Consider the following 11,910-nt stretch of genomic DNA (forward strand, 5'->3'; position numbering starts at 1 on the left):
ACCGGTGGCTTAATGCGAGGATATGGGTATTTCACCAATTATTATAGTATGGAACTTAGGCTTAGACTCAAACTGGATGCAAATAGGAGCTAGACTATGCCTCAAATTGGTTGGCCATACCTGACCTACCCACTATTTTTACTATACATTTAGAACCCTTGATAACCCCCCTTCCTTGAGGAACACACACTTTGGGCTTTCACCCTTAGCCACCCTTAGTACCAAGAGTTAGTCTTTGGAACTAACTTGAAACTTACTAAATATGGAATATCTCTAGATTGCAAATTTGGACATGGGACCAACACCATTGTGGTCAAGACAACCTCTATATTTTGTAAATATGCCAAATGAGCAAATTTAGACACTTTCATAAATAGCATTTGGAATCGAATAATACTAACATAAGGTGTATAATAGCAAGGGTGTTTGGTAGACATAGTAAACTATCATCTAGCAAATATTAAAGGACCAAGCTCAATATCACGAGGGTTCCCAACACTAGCAAGTGCAAGTCAATGAATGAGTTTCTCTAACCAGATCAAGTATGCTTGATTAATAGCACTTAGAAATACCTCTTGTCGTCATGGTAGTGTAAGGAACCAACTCCCTAAGGTGTCGTAGGCTAAAGGATCCCCGAGAGCATGACTGAAATGACAAAGAGTTCATCGGATAGGACTGAGTCTGAGATCGAGTCCAAGACCGACTCTAAGACCGAGTCCGAGATAGAGTCCGGGATCGAGTTCGAGGCTAACTCGGAGACCGAATTTGAGACCGAGTTTGAGACAGAGTCCGAGATCCGAGATCGAGTCTGAGGTCAAGTCCGAAGTCGAGTCTGAGATCGGGTCCAAGATTGAGTCCGAAATCGAGTCCAAGACCGAGTCTGAAGTCGGGTCCGAGATCGGGTCCAAGATCGAGTCCGAGATCGAGTTCGAGACCGAGTCCGAGTACTAATACAGGTCAAGGGGTGAAAGCCCAAAGCGTGCATTTCCCGGGGGTGGGGGTTGCAGAGGGTTCCAAAAGTATAGTAGGGATAGTGAGGTCTAGGAACCAGTCTTGAAGGAACTCTCCAATGGTGCTTCCAAACTGACTTGAGGTTAAGACTGGGGCCGAGGGGCCTTGGGTGGGAGTGAGCATGGACTCGGGTGGTGCCGGAGGGGCCACCCAAGGAAGTGCTCAAGAGCAGCTCCCACTCCCGAAAGGGAAACCAACTGAAGTGCTCTTGGCTCATGTGGATTGGTGCCCCACTTGAGTACCTTGTGGCTCATTGGTCTTCACCCTTCCTAGGGGCTTGGGCCTTCCTTTTGGGATAGAAGTGGGGGGGTAGAGGTACCTATATTGGGCCATTAGGCCACGGTGTTTCGCCTCAGTGTCCCGAAGCAAGTGTTGCACCCAAGGCTTGGGATGTAAAGGGTCCCATGATCAAGTTTTGTTGTACCAAGGGATGTTAAGAACCTAGAAGCTTGGTGTGCTTGGCTACTTGTGCCTGCGGGGAGTGTAGCCGAACCTTAAGTCTAATTTAACCCGGGGAGGGGGATTGGGAGAGATTTAGGAATCCATAGATGGATGGGTAACGCTCTGTTGCTCGTGCAGTGAGTAGCTGAAACCAAGTAGGGCTAAATAGGAGCTGGTACAATAGGCGGAAACTTTGGCGAGGGAACTTAGTAAAAGCCAAGGTAGTGTTGGTCGGATAGACGAGGTAAGTTGGCAAATTGGAAAGAAAAAATTTGTGGCTTACAGGTAGTAAAGAAAGAACAAGAGGCTATGGATGAGGGATCCTTGCATGAGGAGGACTCTAGTGAGGGAACTTCCAAACAAGAGTCCGGTGCGAGGTTCGGTCGTCCAAGGCTCGATTGGACGTTCTAGAAGGACAATTGGCACAAACCAATGCCCTGCTAGAGACTCTCGTACGCAAGCTAAAGCATGACGAGAAGCAGAAGAAAAAGCGAAAGACTGCAGATGCTAGCAGCGCAGAAGGTGTGGACCCTTCGGTAAGGACTGAGGCAGAATCAAACAAGGTTGAACAGACTGAAGTGGAATCAGTCCCTTAGGCAGTTCCCAAGTACAAACCAAAGCCCCCACCGGTCTTGAAGGGAGTGAATGACTATAAGGTGGTGGAGGAATGGTTTTATGATATAAAAGACTACTTCCGAGTGTTGCAGTTACCGAGCTCGGAGAAGGTCCCATGTGCAAAACCATACTTGGCAGATAATGCCAAGTCTTGGTAGAGAACAACGGAGGCCAACGAAGGACTGGTGGCCACTTGGGAAATGATAAAGGCAAGGATCTGCGTGACATATGTTCCTCTGAATGCTACTCTATACCTAAGGGATAAGCTAAGTAGGCTGAAGCAAACCAGAACCATTCAAGAGTATGTAAATGGATTTATGACAAAGAGGATACTAGTCACGGATATGGGTGATATGGACACATTCCATGCCTTCATATTAGGCTTGCAAACCTAGGCTCGCGGCGAGGTGATGCATTGGAACTCGACCAATTACAAAGAAGCATTGGATGCGGCTATCAAGGTGCATTTCAACGATAACCTGCAAAAGAGGAACATGACGGGGTCGGGGTCCATGTTTAGCAAAGGGGCCAAACCAAGGGGAATATATAGCAAAGGGAAATTCAAGAAGAGTTTCTCTAAGAAGGAGTCCTCGGGGTTCCGGAAAAGCAGATCTGGTGGCCAGCGAGCGAGTACGTGGGGGAGTCAAGCAAAAAGAGACAAACCCACGGATAAAAAGGGCAAGTCGATTAGTAGCATGGGAAACAATGTATGCTACAACTGCGGTGAAGTGAGACACTTCTCGAGGGAATGTCCCTACTTGAAGAAGGCCAAAGCCAATATGGCTATTAAGTCAGGTGAAATCCAAACTGAGGTATGTGATTCAGTCCCTAGCTCAAAGTTACTCATTATATGAGCAACTTTGGTAGAGAGTCGTTCGCGACATCTACTAGCCCTCCGAGGGAAGCTCGGAGGTAGCTTTGTTAAGATCCTTATTGACACGGGTACTTCGGATAATTTTGTGGCTGCAGACATAGTTTGGCAAGCTGGACTAACGGTGCAACGGCTAGGCGAACCAAGAACTATAAAGTTTGTTCAAGGCAGCCAAAGCACTGATGAGGTACTTCGACAAGCGAGAGTCGAAGTAGGGACATGGAAAGTAGACATGGATTTCACCGTGTTGGACATGGTGGGATTTGACGTAATCTTCGGGATGGATTGGTTTAATCGGTTTGTGATAACCCTGCATGGACAAGATAGGAACCTTGTGGTACTAGCCAATGCCCAAGGAAGACTAGCCTCCTGATAAGAGTTGTATCACCATGTTTGTGTATAAGTGATATAATCTTAACAATTGCTCAATGTGGCCATCTTCCAATTGCTATCATATTATTCCATATGTGTAATAACTCTGGCCCAATCCAATCCTAATGTTTTTAATTCAAGTGTTTGTTTTAAATAGCTATTAATAATATTTCATTATCTTGTGCATTTTTTGGGGGCTTATGTGCATCATATCATAATCATCCATAAAAGAGATGTATTGACTTGTAAAATTCCTTATAGAACAAGTTTTCACTAATAAACCATTTTAAATATCTAAATTTAATTAATGCCTCCATTTTTTCTGCTTCTAAAGTAAACAATTACTCCTTTATTTTTGATAGTTAGGTTTAAAATGTAGAACTTTTTTGTTGTTGCTTGATCAATATTTTGATAGCTTTTATATCCCTTTTAATGACTTATATTTTATTAGATCTTCTCCTTCACTTAGTCTATGTTTTTTTCATGGAGCTCACTGGTTATTTTAACCATGAATTTTTTAACTTCCTAGCTTTCTTTTATACAATAATTAGTGTATGTGTTTTCAAAGTGTTTTTGTGATAATGTAGGCTTCTTGATTCCACATCTTTAAGGATTAATATTGTTAACAAAACAGTGATCCAAGAAGTCTTTATACTCTATAGCAATATTTAGTTTCTCATTATTATGACATAAATTTGGTGACAAATAAAAATGTTTTATTTGTCTTTGATAAAATTAAAATCTCCGATAACAATCAATGTTGAAGGTTACAAAGGGAGCTCGTTTAAGATCTCTTGAAAAAAACAACCCCTCTCTAATGAATAACTTACCAATGCATATACATTTAGAGAGCATTAGTCATATATTTGATTTTAAATTAAACACATTACACTTGATCCCAGAATCAATATTATGTCTATTATAAAGTAACTCCCACAAACTTTAACCACTACTAGCATCCCCCTACTACATCCTATTGTCAAGTTCCAAAAGTTTTTTTTTTTTGCAAACTTATACATTAAATTCACACTTGAAAGACAATGCTTTTGCACACATAAAAAATCATTTGTGATATTCCTTATGATGTCAATAGAACTATCATACCTAGGCAAAATGCGCATACTACATACTCACTATCACGAAATTCATTATGCATGTTTTTGTAAAAGGCATGATATGGCACGTGGTTTTCACCCTTTATTTTATGGTGATTTACCATAGGATAACCACAAAGTGGAATTTAAACCTTCCATATACCACATGTATCCAATGGACAACAAAGTGGAACTCAAGTTTTAAAGCCACTCATTGGGCCACTGAATGAAGATACGGAGCTAAACTCCCAAACTTGCAGCCAATGAGTGAAAGAATTGGAGTATGGTGTGATTTTTAAGCATTCAGCCCAAAAAGTGAAGAGACAGGAGCATGGAGTGATGTAGGAACAGTTTTAGAGCATTTAACATTCTAATATCAAGACTAATATGGAAAACGGACCCAAATAAAGTTTGACACTATTTCAATATACCAGTGGCCTAACGTAAAGATATGGGTATTTCACTAATTAGCATGGTATGGAATTTGGACTTAAACCCAAGTTGGATGCAGAACAAAGATACGCATGCAAATAAAAGTTAAATTATGCCTTAAGTTAGTCGGCCATGCCTAACTTACCCACTATCCCTACTATATATTTGGAACCTTTGATAGCCCCCCCTTCTTGAGGAACATATACTTTGGGCTTTCAACTTTAACTACCCTTAGTACCAAGAGTTAGTCTCTAGAACTAACTTGAAATTTATTAAATATGGAATGTCTTTAGATTGCAAATATGAATACGAGACCAATACTATTATGGTCAGAATAATCTCTACATTCTGTAGATATGCCAAATAAGTAGATTTAGACACTTTCTATAAATAGCATTTGGAACCGAATGGTACTAACAGAAGGCATATGATAGTGAGGGTGTTTGGCAGACACGGTAAACTATCATTTGGCAAATATTGAGGGACTAAGCAAAAATTTTACGAGGGTTCCCAACATTAGTAAGTGCAAGTCAATGAATGAGTTTCTCTAACCAAGTCAAGTATGTTTGACTAATAGCACTTAGGAATTCCATCCTGATGCTCATCTGGTCAAGTTCATACGTAAAGACCAGTTTCTTAATTAGCTTAGGCGAAGACTGAAAAAAAAGGTTTAGCAATACTGCTTGCCGTCGTGGCAATAAAGAAAGAATATCCAAAAGAACTAGCCAATAAATAACTTTTAATACTTGAAGTCACTTTCACGATAGTCCACATCATAACTTGGAAAATGAGAAAGTTTAGAAATTAGATAAAATATGAAATACCTACTCATCTTTTTAGGCTTACTTTGAATGCCCTTAATATCGATGACAATAGGATCCATGATGCATTCGAAGGAAAATGACTTGAAATAAACTTTTGCTACATACATCATAAGCTCATACATCCAGTTGGGGTTGTTTAGTAAGATAAAAATGACATAGTTAACTTCGAGTAAAAATGTTTATAACAAAAAGAATATATCACACAGGTGGTCGAGTGTGAGAAAGTTTCTAGTCCTTGACTTTCCCATCAATTATTGAAGACTATTTAGAAAGTTGAAGAGAATGAAGTTTGCAAGGGCTTTTATAATATCTTTTAACACTAATGGTCGAACTAATGTTGTATTTCCATGTTCATGTCTTCTTTTGTGAAAGATGTCAGTAATCTACTATAGAAGCCAATGAAGACACCCACAATGCCTTGATGTGTTATTGGGAAAACAAGACAAACCTATAGAAGAGTCATATGAATAAAAAAGCTACCATCTTATGATTGTTTGATAGTGAAATTAGAGCTTGATCTTGGTTATCAAATGGTGGAATATGAGTTTGATTCAAAGCTTCTTTATCCTCATCTCCATTGTCACTACATCATATCATTGAATTTGAACTTCTCATAAGGTCACCAAACCCAATACTATTTAAACCCAAAGAAATTTAACCCCAAATAACCTACTAATTGGGAAAAAATGGTGCCCTTTATATTTGAACCTTTATAAATTATTTCTCAAATTAGTTTACAATGTACCACACTTCCTTGCAAATTCACGCCCTCCTGAAAAGTTGAGAACTGCAACTCTCCTCAAGAGCCCCACTTTTTGATATTAAATATCCCAATACACTACTCACAAATTGCGTGATATAGATAACCCTCTTTATCATGTTTTCAAATACTTTTGACAGTTTTTTCTCTCTGTTCATCAAGTAGATATTGAGGAACTCTAGAGTCTCTATTTGTTTTTTGTATAGAAATTAATTTTGCGATATTGTAAATCATATCATCTAGAGTTTTATTCACTACAAAAGTAATATGTGTAATTGAGAAAAATGAAGCATGCAATAAGAAATTTATATTTGTGAGTATAAAGTTTAGCTATACTCTCTAGCCACTCCAACTTGTGATTGTCTGTAATACATACTAGTTTCTTCAACTTTGAAGACTTTACATATTGAATTTTATACTTAATTTGTAAAAACTTAGCCAAGAGCTCTTCTTGACTCTTCTCTAGATACACAAGTTCATATACATCTTGCTTAACCTTTACTAAAGAATAGAAACTAGAAAAATAAAAATAAAGTGAAGGAAAGATATATCTTATAGCACACCATAAGCATAAAATTGATTGGGTTGTTGAACCAGATCATACCATCATTTCGAGTCTATAAGTGTTGAACAAGTGTTGCAAGATCATCACAATAATATTGTTAGATATCATCCTCACTCTGTCAAGACCCCCAACAAGATCAAGACTCGAAAATGCAGAAAACAAAGAGAAAAGCTAGTGGAAACGAAGAAAATGCCTTAGACTGGCGTTAATTTAGATTGTGGAGAAATGGAACAAGGCTAACCTATATATATTATAGGTTGATGAAGCTCCACCACTTTTGGATCGAAGACGGCCTAAATATAGCTAAGGTCGAGGAGGTGCCATGTCATCATCAAGAATGTGGCTCGAGATTTAGGAATTGTACGGGAAATCAGAGAGTCAGGAATAGGGAAGTGTCTTGAGAGTCAAGAATATGGTCTATAGGTCAGGAATCCAGCGAGAGTCAAGAATGTGGCAGGAATTGGGGGATTCCTAACAACACCTCCTCCTCAAGAACGAATGGAACGAGGATGTGAATGAGAACAAAGAGGAGGATGAGATGGGCAGTGAAGGACAGAAGATGGAGAAAAAGAATGAGGATTGGGACGAAAAGGATAGCGGCAGTGGAAGTCCCAAACAAGGTCAAGAGAATGAATTAGGTTGTATGCAGGTTCCCAAGTGCGTTTCTCAGGTCCGTAACCCTTCCAATCTACCAGATAGTAGAGTTTAGACTGTGAGATCTTGGAATCAAGGATGTCCTGAACCTCGTACTCACACCCATCCTCGAGCTGCATTGGTGGAGGCGGAGAAATGACCCAATTTGGAATAGGACTGGGAATATAAGGCTCAAGGAGAGAGGTGCAAAAAACGGGGTGAATTTGATATGAGGAAGGAAGTGCAAGGCGATAAGTGACAGGATTAATGATGGCAGTGATAGGGAAAGGACCGAGGCATTTGAAATTAAGTTTGGGACATGGCCTGGTGGTGGAGATATTTTGCCTGAAGAGCCAAACTTTATCCCCGATATTATAAGGGGGACAATCCTGACGATGGACATTGGCAAATGTTTTGTGAGATTCCTAAGCATGATGGAGGTGGAAGGAGATGGAGTTGTGGATTTCCTGGAGGTTGGAGACAAATGCCTCAGAGCGGGGATTTAAACGAGAGGATTCGGATGAAGAAGGAAGTGAGAGATTGAATCGGGGATTTCGGCCAGAGTTCGCAAAGAAGGGGGAAACTCGAAGGGAGGAGTGAACAGAATTGTTATAGGAGAACTCAACAAGGGGAAGGATATTGAACCAATCATCCTGATGATAGTTGATAAAGCATCTCAGGAATTGTTTCAACATCTGAATCATTCGCTTGGACTGTCCATCAGTTTGAGGATGATACGCCAAAGAGAGGTTGGCCTTCACTCCAAGCAGCTACAAGAACCGTTGCCAGAAATGAAAGATGAATTGATGTCCCCGATCCGAAACCACATCTACAGGAATCCCATGAAGTCGGAAAATTTCCCTGAATACCAGTTTTGCCATGTCCTTGCCCGAAAACTCCTTGGTACATGGCAAGAAGTGTGCCATCTTTGTGAAGAGATCGACTATGACTAAAATGCCTTTGAAGCCTCCAAAACTCGGAAGATCACTCAAGAAATCCATGGAGATGGATTCCCAAGGACCTGAAGGGACCAGGAGGGAACGAAGCAAACCTGAAGGAAAGTGGCGAGGTACTTTATTCCGGGCGCAAGTGTCATAGGAGGTAACAAAAGCTTTGATGTAGTCATCCATGTGAGGCCACCAAAAGTCTTGTGCAACCAGCTCATAGGTTTTCACAATGCCGAAGTGACCAGCAGTCAGGCTATTGTGGCACGCCATCAGGGCCAACCTTCGAGCATCACCTTTAGGAACGTAAAGTTGCTCCCCATGGTACAACAAGCCATCTAAGAACTCGAACTCATCAAATCGCTGGTAGTCGGGAGTCACTAGGTGTCTAGCTTGAAGATGGGGGAAAATGTCGCTGGCAAGGTCGTCGGATTGAAGATCGTTTCTGATCGCATCCATCAAGGAGGAGTCCTGAGGGACCAGGGAAATTGCCATAACTTGAAGCCGATCAGGACCAAGGATAACCTGATCCTGTTGATCGAAGGCAGGATTACAAGGCCTGAGACTGAGATAGGAGCACCTTAAAAGAGCATCAGGAAAGCCTTGAAGCTTTCCAGGTCTGTACTTGATAACAAAGTCAAATTGACTCAGGAATTGTGCCCACCTTGCCTGACGATGGCTCAAAACTCGGGAAGTGGCAAAGCATTCGAGATTTTTGTGATCCGTCCAGACCGTTGTTTGATGGCTTGCCCCCTCCAAGAAATGATGCCACTCTCCAAAGGAATCCACGATGGCAAGGAGCTCCTTGTTGTGGATTTCGTAATTGATCTCCGCAGGCTAGAATTTATGAGAATAGAAAGCGACCGGATGAAATTACTGATCCGCTCTGAATTGAGACAACACAGCACTGATGGCAAAATTGGAGGTGTCAGCCTCGATGAAGAAAGGTTGTGAGGGATCAGCGTGGATCAAGATGGGAGCAGAATTAAAGGCTGCCTTGAGTGTGTCGAAGGCTTGCTAGGCAGCAGCAGACCAAGAGAAGGGAACATCCTTGCAAGTGAGATGCATGAGAGGAAGGACAATGTTAGAGTTGTGATCAATGAATTTGCGGTAGAAGTTGGCGAAGCCAAGGAAAACCTGAACGTCCGACATTGATTGTGGAGGCTCCTATTCAAGAATAGTCTTGACTTTGGTAAGATCCATCATGATGCCCTTAGAAGTGACAATGTACCCAAGGAACTCCACAGACTCCTAATCGAAGGAACATTTCTTAAGTTTCGCGTATAGGCCATGTTCCCACAGCTTCACCAGCACCTTGCGCACATACTTGTCGTGCTCCTCTTGAGTTTTTGAGTAGATGAGGATGTCGTCGAGGTAGACGATCACCATTTGATCAAGAAACTCCTGAAAGATGTCGTTCGCCATGTGTTGAAAAACTGCTGGAGCATTTGTCAAGCTAAATGGCATGATAGTGTACTTGAAGTGGCCATAGCGGGTTCGAAACGTAGTCTTCCATTCGTCACCAGGCCGGATCCGGATCAGGTTGTATGCTCCACGAAGGTCGATCTTGGTGAAGAAGTGGGCACCACCGAGGCGTTCCAATAGGTCCAAGATCAGGGGCAGCAGATAACGGTTCCAAATAGTCAGCATGTTCAAACCTCAGGAGTTGATGACTAGCTGCAAACTCCCATCCTTCTTCTTGACAAAGAAGACAAGCGCTCCAGTCGGGGATTGTGAATGCTGAATGTACCCTGAGGCAAGATTCTCATCCACATACCCTTTGAGGGCCTTAAGCTTGGACGGAGATAACCCTTAGATAAGCCCCCACGGAAGTGACGCTCTTTCCTGTAAATCAATAAGACAATCATAAGGCTAATGAACAAGTAGTGCATTAGCTTTTTTTCTTGTCAAACACATCCCCAAAATCATGATACTTCTCAGGAAGACTGACAAGAGAAACATGCAAAGCAAAAAGGAAAATAGGTTCTTCATGAAGAAGTTCTTTCATAGTGATTGTGTGGAGATAGGAGGAGGCACGACTAAATGGAATGATGAGACGAGGATATTGTCCAGTGTAAGATGGAAGAGAGGGAAAAGAAGAGGGTGAAAACTTCGTAGAGTCAAGAACAAAACCCCAATTTGAGTTGAGGGAACTTTTCTTGAGTTGGACTCGATGAACAGTAGGGGAAGCTATGGGAGATGGTGACGTGGGAGAGATGTGCTGTAATTCCTTCCAACATATGTGAGGCTGGTGTAGTTGGAACCAAGGAAGGCCGAGCACCACAAAGGAGGACTTGCTATTGATGATGTTGAAGGTGATATCGGTGACGGTGGACCTAATGTGTACTCGAATAGGCAACGTTTCCTAAGGCCAGAAGATGGAGACACAAAATGTCCGCCGATGCCTTCAACCCTTAAATCCCGTATGGTAGGAGAAAGAGGAACATGATATCGGGCAACAAAGTCTGTGTCCATGAAGTAGGAAGTTGCACCCGAGTCCAATAGCACCAGAGCCTTGAGTCTTGATTGTCCGGTGAAAGAAACGAGACATAGAATGAGGAAGTTGTGGGAATTGGTGGTGGCTTTGATGAAAGGTGGTGAGGAGCTTGATAAAGAAGAAAAGTGATTTTTATTCGGGGAGTCCAAATAGACAGCTCCTATTCTGTTTGGACAGGGTCGTTTCCCGACTACAACAGAGGTGGACCTTGAGGTAGAGTGAACTCGAGCAGTCGGGGAGGCTTCTTGGGACACACAGCTGCTTTGTGATTAGGATCAACATAGTAGAGGCAAAGATTATGAGATATTCGACGTTGCTTCTTAGTAGGACTCAACTTCCCTCTGATGAGTCGGGGAGTACTAGAAATATCCATCGGGACCGGAGTAGTAAGTTTGGGAGTATGCCCCGAAGACTCAAGCTGGGATTCCTAAGTCTGGGACGGAAAAACGGCGGTGCGGCGACTTTCCTAATGATGTTCAAAGAGACGATTGTCACATTGAACAGCTTTGTTGATGGCATTTGATAGGTCCGTGGGATCCTCCATGGTGAGCAAAAAATCCTTGACACCATTGTTAAGGCTGAAACGAAATTGATCAATCAGGGCCCGCTCATCCCACTGAGTGTCCAAGGCAAAGAGTTGAAACTCTACAGCATAGATCGAGGCAAGACAAAACCCCTGAGAGAGACCCTTTGTGTTAATCTCATTTCGGTCCCAAATGCTATTTATGGAAAGTGTCCAGATTTGCTCATTTGGCATATCTACAGAATGTAGAGATTGTCCTAAATACAATGGTATTCATCCCATGTCCAAATTCGCAATCTAGGGACATTCCATATTTAGTAAGTTTCGA

The sequence above is a fragment of the Selaginella moellendorffii genome, unplaced genomic scaffold (genome assembly GCF_000143415.4).
Source record: "Selaginella moellendorffii unplaced genomic scaffold, v1.0 SELMOscaffold_14, whole genome shotgun sequence".
NCBI classification, from domain to species: Eukaryota; Viridiplantae; Streptophyta; class Lycopodiopsida; order Selaginellales; family Selaginellaceae; genus Selaginella; species Selaginella moellendorffii.